This window comes from Aythya fuligula, chromosome 11 (genome assembly GCF_009819795.1).
Source record: "Aythya fuligula isolate bAytFul2 chromosome 11, bAytFul2.pri, whole genome shotgun sequence".
Classification (NCBI taxonomy): domain Eukaryota; kingdom Metazoa; phylum Chordata; class Aves; order Anseriformes; family Anatidae; genus Aythya; species Aythya fuligula.
In genome coordinates this window covers 11,155,091-11,173,417 of record NC_045569.1, presented here as the reverse complement: position 1 = coordinate 11,173,417, position 18,327 = coordinate 11,155,091, and the positions used below count along the sequence as shown (strand labels likewise).

General features: G+C 53.7%; 5 non-coding genes across 5 annotated transcripts; all 5 read right to left on the bottom strand.

The window, feature by feature from the left end:
* Positions 1-3,258: 3,258 nt before the first annotated feature.
* TRNAQ-CUG lies at positions 3,259-3,330 on the bottom strand. The gene has a single exon. It is a non-coding gene; the product is annotated as a tRNA-Gln (tRNA).
* Positions 3,331-9,230: 5,900 nt separating this feature from the next.
* TRNAG-UCC lies at positions 9,231-9,302 on the bottom strand. Its single transcript has one exon. It is a non-coding gene; the product is annotated as a tRNA-Gly (tRNA).
* Positions 9,303-9,639: 337 nt separating this feature from the next.
* TRNAM-CAU lies at positions 9,640-9,711 on the bottom strand. Its single transcript has one exon. It is a non-coding gene; the product is annotated as a tRNA-Met (tRNA).
* A 2,330-nt stretch (positions 9,712-12,041) lies between these two features.
* Positions 12,042-12,123, bottom strand: TRNAS-AGA. The gene has a single exon. It is a non-coding gene; the product is annotated as a tRNA-Ser (tRNA).
* Positions 12,124-16,627: 4,504 nt separating this feature from the next.
* Positions 16,628-16,698, bottom strand: TRNAQ-CUG. Its single transcript has one exon. It is a non-coding gene; the product is annotated as a tRNA-Gln (tRNA).
* Positions 16,699-18,327: the final 1,629 nt, after the last annotated feature.

Genomic DNA, 18,327 nt, shown 5'->3' with positions numbered 1-18,327 from the left:
CTGGCTGGCTCTGGGAAGGTTCAGGGATGGGAGCAGGACTGTGGACAGGAGGCAGGGACAAACATTCAGGATGCAGTCTCCCTGGGAGGCGTGAGATCGAGTCCCACTCCCGAGCAGCTTCTTTCCTCTGCCCTTTGCCCAACTAGAGTACACTCAGGCCAAGCCTGTCCTCCTGTACATGCTCCTCTGAGGGCTGTGCTGTTGGGCTTCCACACCTAAGGTGTCCCACCTCCTGGGGTAGGACCTCATCTCAGGAAATGCCCTCATGCCTTTGATTCCCTGTGAAAATTCCAAAGTAGGGCCTGGGATCAAATATTGTCCTTGTGCTTCTTGGTTTGTTGTTTGTTTTTGGGTGGTGTTGGTTATACACAGGAGATGGGGCTGTTGTTTGAAGAGCTTTTGTGAGCTTTTTTTGTTCTTTCATCTGGGTGTGAAAGCCCACAGCTAATTCTAGTTTGATCTCCATGAGACACGGGGTCTGAACGTGCTCATTGGCACCACAGTGAGTATGAGGACGCGTACGTGCACTGAACGCCACCTGCCCTGGTTATCCTTGCTTACCAGTGACTAGAAAAGTCTCCTGTGCAGCAGTGCTGAAAGGATGAGAGGAAGTGTGTCCCAGCACGGGTTTTCCCGGCCAATCCTGGAGGGAGGCTTCATGCTTAATTCCAGTATTTATTTCCTCTCAATCTCCAGACCCTGAGATCTGCTCAACACTGCTGGCATCCTCTCTGCCAGTTCCTTCCTGGTTGCCAGCTCGCTTGCCAGGGAAGGTCAGCTTGGAGAGCCCCTGGCTGGCAGAGGGGTCCAGCATGCAAGCCCCTTCTCAGGTGAAAGTGTTCCTCTTAGGTGGTTTCCTGCCTCTTACCTTATAAAAGCAGCCATCAGCTGAACCAGTCAGCAGGGGAAATTAAAGTACCAATGAAGTGCATCTAGGGCCAGGACGCACCTGAGAACTCCTTGAGGTGGGCAAGGTCTAGAAAGGGTGATGAGTCCCACCTGAGAAACCTCATCTAGGTGAGCCTGCAGTGCACAGGGGGTTGGAGTGGCTCACCTCCAAAGGTACTTTCCAGTCCAACACGAGTAATGCGGACACTGGACCAGCCACACAAAGGAAATGCCTTGGGAGGCAGCAGCACGGGAATGCATAAAAGCAAGTGTTATTTCAGGAAGGGTACAAAGCTCCCTGGAAACACCCTTGGTGAAGAAAGCATCACATTGGGAGGAGGGAGACAATGAGCTCTGTAATTTCTGGCACACCAGAGGCTGAAAAGCCATGTCCACTGCTGTCCACAGCTGGGTGACTCATGTTTGCCTGAAGCTCAGGGATTTTCCCAGCTCTTCCACATCAGGATGACTGTCAGGTGCGCTGGGAGGCAGATCCCCAGTCACTTTATATGTGGAAATGCATGGAAGGGGCTGCTCCATCCCTGGCCAAGGAAAAAATGAAATCAGGTTAAGGCTCTATGGTGCAAGCCTCACCTCAAAAGCAGGCCAGGCAGACCTCTGGCCAGTGGGACAAATGTGTTCAGCGAACCAAGTCTTGATCGTCTTGTGCTGTCTTGATCGTCTACCTGACCATACTCCATGGTCTCCTGCCTATCTGTGATAAACCACAGGGAGAAATGTCTCACAGAATTAGCTCGAATCTCGGCACTGAATGCCCTTGTGTGGTGACACCTCGTGTCCTCTGTGGCTGGGTATCACCGTGACTAGTGGCCATGCTCACCACAAAGTGGATGATACTCCAAAGGACGTTTGTATGACGGAAACACACAATCCCGCACCGGCAGGCTAAGACCTCTGTCACAATTGGTCTTAGGAGCTGGGACACAGATATATCATTTCAGTGTTGGGTGGTATGAGGCAGGAACAAAAGCTGGCAGATGAAAGAAGCAAGCTCTTAACCACCACCAAGGCCTCTGAAGGAAGCAACTATGAGGTGTTTTGATGCTTCATGAGCAAGGAATGTTTCTGTTCCCGTGGGGCTCTGGGATGCAGCATAAAAGACCATGCTGCTGCAGGCTCTGCATCCACTTCTCTTCTCTCTCCCTTTCCTTGAGGAACGAGGTAAGCCTGCGCTCGCTCCAGCTCTCCCTGAGGGCCCCATTGCTGTCACGCTGGCGACTCCGTTTGGTACTTGGGCTGCCTCAGATTGGCACTGCAATACAGATGGTTCGGGCCTGTGACTTCTTTCCCTTTTGAAGGGGTGGATTTGGAGAGCTGGGGACTGTGGGGACCTCTCTAGCAGGGTTAGATTGATGGGGCTCAGCTGCAGGGATGTCTCTCTGCAAGAATTAAGTGCCTGAAAAGAGAGGGACCCGTACCAAATAAGCCGGTGCATCCTGCCCAATCTTCAGTGCAGCCATTTCTGTTTTGGAGATGACAAAGGCTGACTTTGGGGTGTGTGTTCCCTCCCTGCTACTCTGTGTTTCAGCTTCGCCTCCCTCGACGAGAGATGTCTTGCTGCAGACCCTGTGTCCCATCCCCCTGCGGTGCCTCTGGCCCAACCCCACTTGCCAGCAGCTGCAGTGAGCCGTGTATCGCCCGGTGCGCTGACTCGACGGTGTTCATTGAGGCCTCCCCGGTCGTGGTGACCCTGCCAGGCCCCATCCTCACCTCCTTCCCTCAGAGCACCGCCGTGGGATCCTCTCTGTCAGCTGCTGTTGGCAGCTCCCTCAGCACTGGGGGGGTTCCCATCTCTTCTGGGGGCTCCCTTGGTCTGGGGGGGTCAGGGCTGTGTCTGCCTTCCCCACTCTGCCGCTTCAACTGCTGAAGCACGTGGATCATCCCATTTGGGACAGACATCCCTGAGATGGAGGGGCTGTTCTCTCTGCCTCCCTGAACCCTGCAGACTTTCTTCTTGGTCTCTGTACTGCTCCACTGCATTTTCTCGTTCTCATTAAAGACCTTGTGCAGCACAGCTGGAGACGTGTGGTGGTCTGTTCTCTTCCTGCCTCCATTAGCTCCTCACTCCTCAAGGAAAGCATTGCACAGTAACCCTCTACTACTGATCTGAGAGTGGTCAAAGATCTCAATGTTCTTGGATGTTGTGAAGTCTCTGGAGATGACCAAGTTGCCACAGGCCATGGGTTTCAAGAGTCTCCTCTACCCGAGCACGTGACAGGTTTCCATAAGCAAGAGACTGCGGGCAGTGGGGCCCAGGGTAGGAGGAGGGGCACTGATTCCGGTGGGATTGGTAACACAGGGTAGGGAGGAAGGCAAGAACTTGGAAGATTGGAATAAAAGTCAGAGTAGAGGTCCCACTGAGATTTGAACTCAGATCGCTGGATTCAGAGTCCAGAGTGCTCACCATTACACCATGGGACCTCCTGGACATATGCTGTGGCCCTGCCCTGAGCAAGGGATGGGGCATAGCACGAGGTTCAACAAAACAAAGAGCTGCCACGATGACACAACACACAACACACCTTCCTATGCGTTGCACAACGTGCAATGCCTTCTTCCTCTCATGGCACTCAGGTGCCCTCTCTCCTCACATCCTAACTCTTTCCACTGGAAACACAGCAGGCAAAACCTGCCGTCTCCCATGCCTGCCAGTCATTCCCCACGCTTGGTGCACTGCCACGGCTATATGGACTTCCCTGACCTCATTCCACAGCAACTAGCATAAACAGGTGTGCAACAGAAAGGTGGAACGTCTTAGACAAACGGAGTACGACTCTCCATCCTGGTGATCACAGGATGGACGTGAGGTTGGAGCCCTCCTACTGAAGGGAATTGATCACACAACTCCAGGCTGGTGTGCAACCGAAGCATTTATTGAGTATACATTCTTACATTTATACCCTTAGCATCTTTACACATGCTGCTTATGCTACCAGGTAAGCTCGCTCTTTGGTGGCTATAGTAGTGTTCACGTGACTATCACGCTCTTATTCTGCTCGTTGATTTATTGTCATGAGGACCTCTCGTGCTGGTTGTTTTCTCAACTCATCAATTGTTACTTCTTCTTCGACCTTGTGCTACTTGTCTTGTACCTTATCTTGCATTTTTCTGCTAGCTACTTTATTTCTGTGTCTAAGAGATTCCACAGGCTTCAAAAATGAGCTCCCATATCCTACCGCTGACACGTACACATGGCTTCTGCTCTTTGCTGTAATCTTGTGGAAGGGAAAGGACAGGGACAGGTTGGGGATCTGGATTCAAAGGAATGTGCCTGGAAAGGTGGCAGAGTAGTGTCTCCAGAGAGCAGAGTGTGTACCTCACTTCCTTCTTCCCAGGAACTTTGTGGCATCCACTTCCAGTTATATTCAGAAGGTCTCCAAAATGACCGAGGCTCTGTATAGTATGGCAGTGGCTCTGCACGCAGCCTGGGGACACAGGGATGCCGAGATGTGCAGTCCTGGCTACGGTTGTGCAAAAGAGCATTTCAAAGCCAACCTCAGAGGAAAGAACGCTGTGCTCCGAACACTGGCGTTGTACACACCAGCATACCCTCTGAAGCTGAGGAAACCCCACCTTAGATCATCCAGCACCACGGAGATACCAAATATAGAGGAGGACGAAGAGAGCAAATACACTCGAGTTGGTGTGACTTCAGAACACCCGGGCAGGCCTATGAGTCTTTGAAGCATAAAGGACAGCCATCCACCTGCTGCAGCACCAAACTGCTTCAGCAGTTCTCAGCACCCTCGTCATGGGGGTGCTCGTCCCTGGGAGAGAAACCACGCAGCACCATGCTCTGGGGAGGCGGTCAGAGGGGTTGGAGTGGCTCACATCCAAAGGTCCTTTCAAGTCTAGGTCTCACAAGTCATATGAGCCATGGACCAGCCGCACAAAGGTAATTCCTTGGAAGTCAGCAGCTCAAGAATGTGCAAAAGCACCCATTGTTTCAGGAATGGTACAACGACCCTTGGAAATGCCTTTGGTGAAGAAAGAAGCACTTTGGGTGGAATGGGGTAGGAGCTCTCCTGTTCCCGGCATGACTGAGGTCAGAACACCGAGTCCACTCTGTCTGCAGCTTGGTGACTCATGTTTGCCTGCAGTTCTGGGATTTTCCAGCTCTTCCTCATCAGGATGACTGCCAGGTGCGCTGGGAGGCTGATTTGCCCTCATGCCATGAGCCTGTCCTCAAAAGCAGCCCAGCCAGACCTCTGGCCAATGGGATGAAGCTGCTGAGCAGCACACGGACATTTGATTGTGGGTCACCTTTAGGGAAGAACGTGGGCATTGCTTTGATCACACTGCTTCAAAACCAAAACTAAACACAACAACAACCAAGAACATACCCCAGAAGACAAAACAAGCAAATGCTGTACGGAAGCAAAGAGAGAGAAAACAATTATACACTACTTCCCATCGGGAAGTTATGTTGGGCCACATCTTGGGAAGCGGGGTCTCAAAATGCATAGTGGTCGCGTGGGTGGACAGATGTGTTCCTAATGAGAGCACCACCTTCTCCTTTCCTGCGCGGCTTTTCTTGCCGAGTCTGATATCATATGGTAGGGAATATCCCTTTGGTCACTTCAGATTGGCTATTCTGCCAAGGCCGCCTCCCCAGCTCTTGCCGACCCCCTGCCTACTGGCCTTAGGGTGGATTGGAGAGAGTTCTGATGGCATGGAAGCACTGCTCAGCAGTAGACAAAACACTGGTGCCATATCAGTGCTGTTCTAGCTACAAGTGCAGAACACAATGCTATATGGGCTGCTGTGGGGAAAGTTAACTCCTGCACAGCCAGACACCTTACACACACACATCTCTAGCTCATCTTGTTTATTCCCCATCCTGCGTGCATCAGTATTCTGGTCCTCTAAAAGAAGCACCCCATCCTTTCTGGAAAGGATATGTGCAATTTCTTCATAATGCTGCCTTGTAGGCACTTCCTTGCCTATTTGCAAGTGCTCAAAGTGCCTTAAGCCCCAGCTGGGTGATTTTCCTATCCCTCCCTCTCACATCCTGATCCCTTCCTGTCTCATCACATGGGCAAAGAGAGAAGCAATGCTCACAAGCTGCCACAAGGAAATTGCCAGCTGTCCTTTGGAGAAAACAGGTCACAGTGGGCATGGTGGAGCCCTGGAAGAGCTACCAAGAGCCTGCGACCTGAGGGGGATGCAGTGTTCAGATGGCAACCAGATAAGGCCCAGAACCCCCTGAGATAAATGGGATATTTGGCCAGCTGAGGCCGGAACTTCAGCCCAAAGGATCTCCAGAGGGTCCTTCAGACCCTGAGTACTCTGGCGTGCACTGTATCAGATGGGCCCCAGACCAGCCACACAAAGGGAATGCCTTGGGAGGCAGCAGCACAAGAATGCGTAAAAGCACCTGGTGTTTCAGGAAGGGTACAGAGCCCCTTGGAAACTCCCTTGGTAAGGAAAGCAGCACGTAGGTAGGAGTGAAGCTAAGAGCTCTGCTATTCCTGGCACGCCTAAGGCCGAAAAGCCATGTCCACTGCTGTCCACAGCTGGGTGACTCATGTTTGCCTGCAGCTCAGGGATTTTCCCAGCTCTTCCACATCGGGATGACTGTCAGGTGTGCTGGGAGGCAGATCCCCACTCACTTTATACGTGGAAATGCATGGAAGGGGCTGCTCCATCCCTGGCCCCGAACAAAGACAATTCCAGTTTAGGCTCCTTGCTGCAAGCCTCGCCTCAAAAGCAGGCCAGGCAGACCTCTGGCCAGTGGGACAAATGTGTTGAGGAAATCAGGTCAATTGGAGAGTGCGTCAGCTTCGGGGAAGGACGCGGGCATCTCTTGCATCGCGTTCCTATGCCTTGACCTGCTGCATTTCTGTGAAGGCACAGAGAAAGGTCTCACTGCTTCAGAGAGATGACTTGAGAGAGAACTGCATTGGCCTCAGGTGTACCCTTCCTCCCTTTGACTCTGCTTTCATTGAACTTTGTCTTTGGGCTCTGTCAGAGCATGACAAGTGTCAACAATGACCTTGATGTCCTCTCCTCTGCCTTCAGGAGACTTCCTCTACCTCAGAACACTCCATCCTTGCTGAAACGTCTTGGAAACATGGCCCATGTCTCCTCCACGTGTGCTGCCTTGATCGTCTACCTGCCCTTAGTCCAAGGTCTCCTGCATATCTTTGACAAACCACAGGGAGAAATGTCTCACAGAATTAGATCAAATCTTGGCACTGAATGCCCTTGTGTTGACTTCTCGTGTCCTCTGTGGCTGGGTATCACCGTGACTAGTGGCCATGCTCACCACAAAGTGGATGATACTCCAAAGGACGTTTGTATGACGGAAACACACAATCCCGCACCGGCAGGCTAAGACCTCTGTCACAATTGGTCTTAGGAGCTGGGACACAGATATATCATTTCAGTGTTAGGTGGTATGAGGCAGGAACAAAAGCTGGCAGATGAAAGAAGCAAGCTCTTAACCACCACCAAGGCCTCTGAAGGAAGCAACTATGAGGTGTTTTGATGCTTCATGAGCAAGGAATGTTTCTGTTCCCGTGGGGCTCTGGGATGCAGCATAAAAGACCATGCTGCTGCAGGCTCTGCATCCACTTCTCTTCTCTCTCCCTTTCCTTGAGGAACGAGGTAAGCCTGCGCTCGCTCCAGCTCTCCCTGAGGGCCCCATTGCTGTCACACTGGCGACTCCGTTTGGTACTTGGGCTGCCTCAGATTGGCACTGCAATACAGATGGTTCGGGCCTGTGACTTCTTTCCCTTTTGAAGGGGTGGATTTGGAGAGCTGGGGACTGTGGGGACCTCTCTAGCAGGGTTAGATTGATGGGGCTCAGCTGCAGGGATGTCTCTCTGCAAGAATTAAGTGCCTGAAAAGAGATGGACTCTTACCAAATAGCCCGGTGCATCCTGCCCAATCTTCAGTGCAGCCACTTCTGTTTTGGAGATGACAAAGGCTGACTTTGGGGTGTGTGTCCCCTCCCTGGTACTCTGTGTTTCAGCTTCGCCTCCCTCGACGAGAGATGTCTTGCTGCAGACCCTGTGTCCCATCCCCCTGCGGTGCCTCTGGCCCAACCCCACTTGCCAGCAGCTGCAGTGAGCCGTGTATCGCCCGGTGCGCTGACTCGACGGTGTTCATTGAGGCCTCCCCGGTCGTGGTGACCCTGCCAGGCCCCATCCTCTCCTCCTTCCCTCAGAGCACCGCCGTGGGATCCTCTCTGTCAGCTGCTGTTGGCAGCTCCCTCAGCACTGGGGGGGTTCCCATCTCTTCTGGGGGCTCCCTTGGTCTGGGGGGGTCAGGGCTGTGTCTGCCTTCCCCACTCTGCCGCTTCAACTGCTGAAGTGCGTGGACCATCCCATTTGGGGCAGACATCCCTGAGATGGATGGGCCGTTCTCTCTGCCTCCCTGAACCCTGCAAACGATCTTCTTGGTCTCTGTACTGCCCCACTGCCTTTCCTCATTCTCATTAAAGACCTTGTGCAGCACAGCTGGAGACGTGTGGTGGTCTGTTCTCTTCCTGCCTCCATTAGCTCCTCACTCCTCAAGGAAAGCATTGCAAGGAAAGCTGGCCTGTTTCTACTGGAAAGAGAGGAGGGTGAAGGTGCCTTCACTCAGGGCAGTGAATATGTCCCTGGGAAGAGACAGACAAGATGTCCTGCGGACACCCTGCCAAGCTCAGCCATGCTGTGGTTCTGTCGTGACTGATGAAAGGGCAGGCTGTGAGAGCAGGGACTGCTTCGCCTGCAGAAGAGAAGGCTCAGCGGGCCTCTTATCCATGTGTTTAAATATGTGGGGAAGGTAGGCTGGGCAGGTGTGATAAAGGAGAGAGAGCCAGCCTCTTTTCAGAGGTGTTCTCTCGAGGCAGCAGAATGCAGTGCACACCAGTGTAAATGCACTAAATGACACACAGTGTATCTTTCTATCACTCAAAGGAAAGAACGCTTTGCTCTGAACACTGGTGTTGTACTCACCAGTGTACTATCTGAAGTTGAGGAATCCCCACCTTTGACCAGCCAGCTCTGTAGAGATGCCGAATACAGAGGAGGATGAAGAGAGCAAATTCAGTCAAGTTGGTGTGACTTCAGACAGCCAGACAGGCCTTTGAGCCTTAAAGGACAGCCATCCATCTGCTGGATGCAGCACTAAACTGCTTCAGCACTTCTCTGCAGCACCCCGGTCATGGGGGTGCCCTGGGAGAGGAATCCAGCGTGAGCACCATGCTCTGGGGAGGCAAGGAAGGCTCGGTGCCCCAGAGCACCTTGCATTCAAATGTCAGGACAGAAACTGGGTGGTTTTGGAGCCCGACACACGGCTGCTGCTGCTGCCTGGCTGAAGAAAAGCTGGTGTGCGTTGGCCGGGAATCGAACCCGGGTCAACTGCTTGGAAGGCAGCTATGCTCACCACTATACCACCAACGCATCTGGCTGCATGCCTCCCCGAGGCTCCTGCAGCTCACCACCCCTGCAGGGGCCTCCTCCTTCCAGCCACCTGCCCACACGGGTAGACATGGGAGAGGGCAGGTTTTGCCTGCTGTGTTTCCAGTGGAAAGAGTTAGTCTGTGGTGTGTCTGCTGCTCCACAGCAGCCTGCGCTGCTCAGGGGCCCTTTTGGAGTGCTGACTGGCAAGAAAGCAAAGGGGAAGGGTGCAGAGCAGAGGGAGTGCAACAGCCATAACAGCCCCAGCCACGGCACGAGAGAGGACCGAACGGCAGCAGAGGCACAAAAGCTTGGCACAGGAGCCTGCAAGTAAAGGCTGTAGCAGAGGATGGTTTCGATCCATCGACCTCTGGGTTATGGGCCCAGCACGCTTCCGCTGCGCCACTCTGCTCTCCCCCAGACCTGCTGCCCCCACCTCGCCCAGCCGTGCCTGCGGTGCCCTGAGCCAAACCCGCAGCAATGGGGCACCTGCCTGCCTGCTTTGCAGGCTCCCACCACCTGCTCTCCACACAGCTCACCAGGGCCGCCACCATGTGTGCAAATCACGCTGCCCCGTGATGGGGCTGCGCCCCCTCACAGACAGCGCCCTGCCCCTGCCTGTGCTGCGCTCCCCTGAGAGAGGGAGTTAAGAGAAGCTGAGCAATCACTGGGCCTGTTCAGCCTGGAGAAGAGGAGGCTGAGGGGGGACCTCATCGTGGTCTACAACTTCCTCGCGAGGGGGAGTGGAGAGGCAGGTGACCTATTGTCCGTAAACACCAGTGATAGGACCCGCAGGAACGGTCTTAAGCTGAGGCAGGGGAAGTTTAGGCTGGACATCAGGAAGAGGTTCTTCACCGAGACGGTGGTTGCACACTGGTACAGGCTGCCCAGGGAAGTAGTCACTGCACCAAGCCTGTCTGAATTTAAGAAGTGATTGGACTGTGCACTTAGTAACACGGTCTAAACGTTTGGATAGACCTGTGCGGTGCCAGGAGTTGGACTTGATGATCCTTATGGGTCCCTTCCAACTCGGGACATTCTATGATTCTAGGGCACTGATGGCATTAAACTACTTAGTGCTACTTAGTGTCTTTGCTAACTATGGTGCATTGTGCAAATTAACTAAAGCAAGAAGCCTTGGGTCCCTTACCAAGGTCAGTCTCCTGATAAGAGGGTGAGCCTGTCTTAAGAAGCTAGTAGAAACTGGTCCTGTGGATGGACAAGAGCCAAGGAGCAACCGAGTCTGCACAAAGACAAGAGGTAAGCTAGTGGCGACGAGGAAGAGTCACCAACCTTCATCCCCACGACCCCCGACGACCACCACCAGGATACACTGCGCAAACACAGATGGAAGGAATTTATGGAAATGACTCATTGGAACTAATTTTAATACGAAGCGGGGACAGGTTATGAATATGTATAGGCGTATTGTGAAACTTCATGTATATGTAAACCCTTTACTGCATATAACCAAGGCAAGTTGCCGTGTCAGGTGCACACGACTTTGGTGGGACTACCCCGCATGCTGCCCAGTGCTGAATAAACATACTTGCTTTACAGTCTTACTGACTGGAGCCCGTTCTCTGCAAGTCACCCCCACCGAGCAGGGCTCCTCCGACCGCCTGATGCAGCCCAGCCCTTGCTGCTCCCTGACAGCTGCAGGGCTGTGCCCACCACCAGGCTGGGGCCTGCCAGGCACACACGGAAAGCCCTCTGCCCTAGCCCTGAAGCGAGGCCTGACCCTCGCAGCTCTGCTGTCGGGTGGTGACTCCCAGCCTCCAAGGGCAGGGGCAGGGCAGGGCAGGGCAGGGCAGGGCAGGGCAGGGCAGGGTAGGGCAGGGCAGGGCCATCCACCCAGCCTGCCTGAGGGCCAGCCTTAGCTGCTGCCAGCCCTCCTGGGAAGGTGCTGGGCAGGCTCTGCAGGTAGACGCTGTCATGAGAGCCAAGGGCTGAGGTGCCCGTGCTCAGGCCTATATGTTTCTGCCTCTGCGTACTGCTTCTCCGGCCTGTCCACGTGCCCTGGCACACAGCAGACAGACATGCAGAAAACAAACAAACAAACAAACAAAAAAACAAAAACAAAAACAAAACAAAACAAACAAACAAACAAAAAAAACAGGACACAGATGCCTAGGTATGCAGATGGGAGGTCAAAGAGTGCTGCTGGAGACTGCCTGCCTTCTGCAGTGCGTATAGCTCGGGGCAGAGCCTTTGAGCTGCCCCTTAGAGCTTTGCTGATCCGTGACTGTCAGTGGGACAACTGCAGGGGACAAACCAGGTACCTGCATTTGGAAATTTGGGAAAGACCCCTGGGAAAGGTTGTTCCTGTGTGTGCAAAGGCTGGGGAGAGAGAGGGTCAGCTGTTAGGACCCCATGGCCTTTAGGCAAGATCCATGAGGATCCACTGCTCTCAGAGCTAGGAGGTGTCTTCCCTTCAGGGTGAGGCCACTCTGCTCACAGAAGGACTTCTTCTGCAGCCCCTGGACATCAGTGGCCCTTTCTGTGGCTCTTTCTGTGACTACTTCTTGCCTGCCCGGTAAATGGCATCAGCATTACTTGCCCATCCGGGCACTTTTGGGGCGGAGGCGAGGACAAGTACTCAAAGTGAGCAAGGGGGAGCTGCTGTGTTCCCTGGCAAGGCCCTGTGCAGCTGGAGGAACACGGCTGTGCCTGGGCCCCTGGGGCCTGCATCCCGTGGCAGCAGCACGGTCACTGCAGGCAGACCAAAAGGGGACTGCATGCCGTAGTTGGCAGGATTCGAACCTGCGCGGGGAAACCCCAATGGATTTCTAGTCCATCGCCTTCACCACTCGGCCACAACTACCTGCTCCGGCCAGCTCTGATGGCATCATCAAGTGCTCTGGGCAATGACCACCACTTCCCTGCCACTCTCAAGGACAGGCTGCACCCAAAGCTGCTGCACAAGGGACCTGCACCAGCAGCCCAAATTGCCACCTGCTGACACGCTTCCTGGCCCCTTGACTGCTCGAAGCCCACGGATAAGGACGCCACCTTCCTGCACCTTGGCCTCACACTGCCATACGGCATATCCTGACACACAGAACCGTATCTGCTCACCTGCCATCTCAGCTGCTTCCATGGAAAAAGCGTGGAGACAACCTGTGTGGAGACAGACCCTGACAGCGGAAGCTGTGGGATGGGATATTAGCCATGGGATGCAGTCGTTCTCAAACTGATCCAATGTGACCTTCCAACAGAACGCAGTTCTTCAAGAACCACTCCAACATGCTCCTTACAAAGTGTGCAGCCCTTCAGGAGTGCTCCACCAGGAGCTCCTCTCCTGGGATTGCCGTTCTGGCCCAGAGTCTGCTCCTCTGATGGCTAACAGTGGTCTGCAATGTCCTTCGGCCGTATCTACCTGCTCCACCATGGTCTGCTCCACAGGCTGCAGGGGGACAGCCTGTTCCACCGCAAAGCCGCAAGAAAGAAGAAAGAAAGACTTGAAGCCTCAAGTCTAAGATAGAGTTGCATTCTCCTCTTCTGCTGCATGGGCTGCAAATGAGCCTCATCCCTGTGACACTGGATCTCAGTCATTGCTCAGCACTCGGCCCATGCCCTGTCACTTCTCGTTGACTCTCCAAGCCTTTTCCTGTGCACTGACACCATGAGACTGTCACAGCCTTCCCCCTAGGGCTTTATGTCATAGAGCCCTCTGTAGCCAGCTGGCTGGGCCCGTTTAGGGCACAAAGAAGCACCCTTGCTCCCCCAGTGAACAGGCCATGAAACAGCCCTGTTGGCCAAGTGGTTGGCTCTGTATTTCCACAGGCTCTGGAGGGAATGCAGGGAGTCAGGGGAAGAGTACACGTGTGCCTTGAGCCCCTTGGCAGCACGTTGAATGTGCAGAGCCATCACTTGCTGGCACCTCCTTTGGTTGCCGGCTGTGCAGGATTGCCTCGGCCTTAGGGAGAAGCGTTAGCAGTGTGCTGCCCCTGTGCCAGGGACTCTTCCTCCTGTGCTCCCACGTACCCGAAGGTGCTGCAGTGGCCTGGCAGTGGCCCATGTTGCAAGGAGGGCAAGTGTGCACCCTACAACCCTGCCTGGTGGAGGTTGAAGGAGGCTGGCTGGCTCTGGGAAGGTTCAGGGATGGGAGCAGACTGTGGACAGGAGGCAGGGGACAAACATTCAGGATGCAGTCTCCCTGGGAGGCGTGAGATCGAGTCCCACTCCCGAGCAGCTTCTTTCCTCTGCCCTTTGCCCAACTAGAGTACACTCAGGCAAGCCTGTCCTCCTGTACATGCTCCTCTGAGGGCTGTGCTGTTGGGCTTCCACACCTAAGGTGTCCCACCTCCTGGGGTAGGACCTCATCTCAGGAAATGCCCTCATGCCTTTGATTCCCTGTGAAAATTCCAAAGTAGGGCCTGGGATCAAATATTGTCCTTGTGCTTCTTGGTTTGTTGTTTGTTTTTGGGTGGTGTTGGTTATACACAGGAGATGGGGCTGTTGTTTGAAGAGCTTTTGTGAGCTTTTTTTGTTCTTTCATCTGGGTGTGAAAGCCCACAGCTAATTCTAGTTTGATCTCCATGAGACACGGGGTCTGAACGTGCTCATTGGCACCACAGTGAGTATGAGGACGCGTACGTGCACTGAACGCCACCTGCCCTGGTTATCCTTGCTTACCAGTGACTAGAAAAGTCTCCTGTGCAGCAGTGCTGAAAGGATGAGAGGAAGTGTGTCCCAGCACGGGTTTTCCCGGCCAATCCTGGAGGGAGGCTTCATGCTTAATTCCAGTATTTATTTCCTCTCAATCTCCAGACCCTGAGATCTGCTCAACACTGCTGGCATCCTCTCTGCCAGTTCCTTCCTGGTTGCCAGCTCGCTTGCCAGGGAAGGTCAGCTTGGAGAGCCCCTGGCTGGCAGAGGTGTCCAGCATGCAAGCCCCTTCTCAGGTGAAAGTGTTCCTCTTAGGTGGTTTCCTGCCTCTTACCTTATAAAAGCAGCCATCAGCTGAACCAGTCAGCAGGGGAAATTAAAGTACCAATGAAGTGCATCTAGGGCCAGGACGCACCTGAGAACTCCTTGAGGTGGGCAAGGTCTAGAAAGGGTGATGAGTCCCACCTGAGAAACCTCATCTAGGTGAGCCTGCAGTGCACAGGGGGTTGGAGTGGCTCACCTCCAAAGGTACTTTCCAGTCCAACACGAGTAATGCGGACACTGGACCAGCCACACAAAGGAAATGCCTTGGGAGGCAGCAGCACGGGAATGCATAAAAGCAAGTGTTATTTCAGGAAGGGTACAAAGCTCCCTGGAAACACCCTTGGTGAAGAAAGCATCACATTGGGAGGAGGGAGACAATGAGCTCTGTAATTTCTGGCACACCAGAGGCTGAAAAGCCATGTCCACTGCTGTCCACAGCTGGGTGACTCATGTTTGCCTGAAGCTCAGGGATTTTCCCAGCTCTTCCACATCAGGATGACTGTCAGGTGCGCTGGGAGGCAGATCCCCAGTCACTTTATATGTGGAAATGCATGGAAGGGGCTGCTCCATCTCTGGCCAAGGAAAAAATGAAATCAGGTTAAGGCTCTATGGTGCAAGCCTCACCTCAAAAGCAGGCCAGGCAGACCTCTGGCCAGTGGGACAAATGTGTTCAGCGAAACCAAGTCTTGATCGTCTTGTGCTGTCTTGATCGTCTACCTGACCATACTCCATGGTCTCCTGCCTATCTGTGATAAACCACAGGGAGAAATGTCTCACAGAATTAGCTCGAATCTCGGCACTGAATGCCCTTGTGTGGTGACACCTCGTGTCCTCTGTGGCTGGGTATCACCGTGACTAGTGGCCATGCTCACCACAAAGTGGATGATACTCCAAAGGACGTTTGTATGACGGAAACACACAATCCCGCACCGGCAGCTAAGACCTCTGTCACAATTGGTCTTAGGAGCCTGGGACACAGGATATCATTTCAGTGTTGGGTGGCATGAGGCAGGAACAAAAGCTGGCAGATGAAAGAAGCAAGCTCTTAACCACCACCAAGGCCTCTGAAGGAAGCAACTATGAGGTGTTTGATGCTTCATGAGCAAGGAATGTTTCTGTTCCCGTGGGGCTCTGGGATGCAGCATAAAAGACCATGCTGCTGCAGGCTCTGCATCCACTTCTCTTCTCTCTCCCTTTCCTTGAGGAACGAGGTAAGCCTGCGCTCGCTCCAGCTCTCCCTGAGGGCCCCATTGCTGTCACGCTGGCGACTCCGTTTGGTACTTGGGCTGCCTCAGATTGGCACTGCAATACAGATGGTTCGGGCCTGTGACTTCTTTCCCTTTTGAAGGGGTGGATTTGGAGAGCTGGGGACTGTGGGGACCTCTCTAGCAGGGTTAGATTGATGGGGCTCAGCTGCAGGGATGTCTCTCTGCAAGAATTAAGTGCCTGAAAAGAGAGGGACCCTTACCAAATAGCCGGTGCATTCCTGCCAATCTTCAGTGCAGCCATTTCTGTTTTGGAGATGACAAAGGCTGACTTGGGTGTGTGTTCCCTCCCTGCTACTCTGTGTTTCAGCTTCGCCTCCCTCGACGAGAGATGTCTTGCTGCAGACCCTGTGTCCCATCCCCCTGCGGTGCCTCTGGCCCAACCCCACTTGCCAGCAGCTGCAGTGAGCCGTGTATCGCCCGGTGCGCTGACTCGACGGTGTTCATTGAGGCCTCCCCGGTCGTGGTGACCCTGCAAGGCCCCATCCTCACCTCCTTCCCTCAGAGCACCGCCGTGGGATCCTCTCTGTCAGCTGCTGTTGGCAGCTCCCTCAGCACTGGGGGGTTCCATCTCTTCTGGGGGCTCCCTTGGTCTGGGGGGGTCAGGGCTGTGTCTGCCTTCCCCACTCTGCCGCTTCAACTGCTGAAGCACGTGGATCATCCCATTTGGGACAGACATCCCTGAGATGGATGGGCTGTTCTCTCTGCCTCCCTGAACCCTGCAGACTTTCTTCTTGGTCTCTGTACTGCTCCACTGCATTTTCTCGTTCTCATTAAAGACCTTGTGCAGCACAGCTGGAGACGTGTGGTGGTCTGTTCTCTTCCTGCCTCCATTAGCTCCTCACTCCTCAAGGAAAGCATTGCACAGTAACCCTCTACTACTGATCTGAGAGTGGTCAAAGATCTCAATGTTCTTGGATGTTGTGAAGTCTCTGGAGATGACCAAGTTGCCACAGGCCATGGGTTTCAAGAGTCTCCTCTACCCGAGCACGTGACAGGTTTCCATAGCAAGAGACTGCGGGCAGTGGGGCCCAGGGTAGGAGGAGGGGCACTGATTCCGGTGGGATTGGTAACACAGGGTAGGGAGGAAGGCAAGAACTTGGAAGATTGGAATAAAAGTCAGAGTAGAGGTCCCACTGAGATTTGAACTCAGATCGCTGATTCAGAGTCCAGAGTGCTCACCATTACACCATGGGACCTCCTGGATGTGTGCTGTGGCCCTGCCCTGAGCAAGGGATGGGGCATAGCACGAGGTTCAACAAAACAAGAGCTGCCACGATGACACAACACACAACACACCTTCCTATGCGTTGCACAACGTGCAATGCCTTCTTCCTCTCATGGCACTCAGGTGCCCTCTCTCCTCACATCCTAACTCTTTCCACTGGAAACACAGCAGGCAAAACCTGCCGTCTCCCATGCCTGCCAGTCATTCCCCACGCTTGGTGCACTGCCACGGCTATATGGACTTCCTGACCTCATTCCACAGCAACTAGCATAAACAGGTGTGCAACAGAAAGGTGGAAAGTTCTTAGAGAAACGGAGTAAGACTCTCATCCTGGTGATCACAGGATGGACGTGAGGTTGGAGCCCTCCTACTGAAGGGAATTGATCACACAACTCCAGGCTGGTGTGCAACCGAAGCATTTATTGAGTATACATTCTTACATTTATACCCTTAGCATCTTTACACATGCTGCTTATGCTACCAGGTAGCTCGCTCTTTGGTGGCTATAGTAGTGTTCACGTGACTATCACATAGAATCATAGAATCATAGAATCATAGAATATCCTGAGTTGGAAGGGACCCTTAAGGATCATCAAGTCCAACTCTCGACACCGCACAGGTCTACCCAAAAGTTCAGACCATGTGCCTAAGTTCACAGTCCAATCTCTTCTTAAATTCAGACAGGCTCGGTGCAGTGACCACTTCCCTGGGGAGCCTGTTCCAGTGTGCAACCACCCTCTCTGTGAAGAACCCCCCTCCTGACGTCCAGCCTAAATTTCCCCTGCCTCAGCTTAACCCCGTTCCCGCGGGTCCTGTCACTAGTGTTAATGGAGAAAAGGTCTCCTGCCTCTTGACAACCCCTTACGAGGAAGTTGTAGACTGTGATGAGGTCTCCCCTCAGCCTCCTCTTCTCCAGGCTGAACAGGCCCAGTGACCTCAGCCGTTCCTCGTACGTCTTCCCCTCAAGGCCTTTCACCATCTTCGTAGCCCTCCTCTGGACACTTTCCAACAGTTTCATGTCCTTTTTATACTGTGGTGCCCAGAACTGCACACAGTACTCGAGGTGAGGCCGCACCAGCGCAGAGTAGAGCGGGACAATCACCTCCCTTGACCTACTAGCGATGCCGTGCTTGATGCACCCCAGGATACGATTGGCCCTCCTGGCTGCCAGGGCACACTGCTGGCTCATATTCAACTTGCTGTCTATCACGACCCCCAGATCCCTCTCTTCTAGGCTGCTCTCCAGCGTCTCATCGCCCAGTCTGTACATGCAGCCAGGGTTTCCCCGTCCCAGGTGCAGGACCCGGCACTTGCTCTTATTGAACTTCATGCGGTTGGTGATCGCCCAGCTCTCCAACCTGTCCAGATCCCTCTGTAAGGCCTTTACGCCCTCATTTGAGTCCACAACTCCTCCAAGTTTGGTGTCATCAGCAAACTTGCTCAAAATACCCTCTATTCCTACATCCAGATCGTTTATAAAAATATTGAAAAGTACCGGCCCTAAAATGGAGCCTTGAGGGACCCCACTGGTGACCGCCCGCCAGCCTGACGCAGCTCCATTTACCATAACCCTTTGGGCCCTGCCCGTTAGCCAATTGCT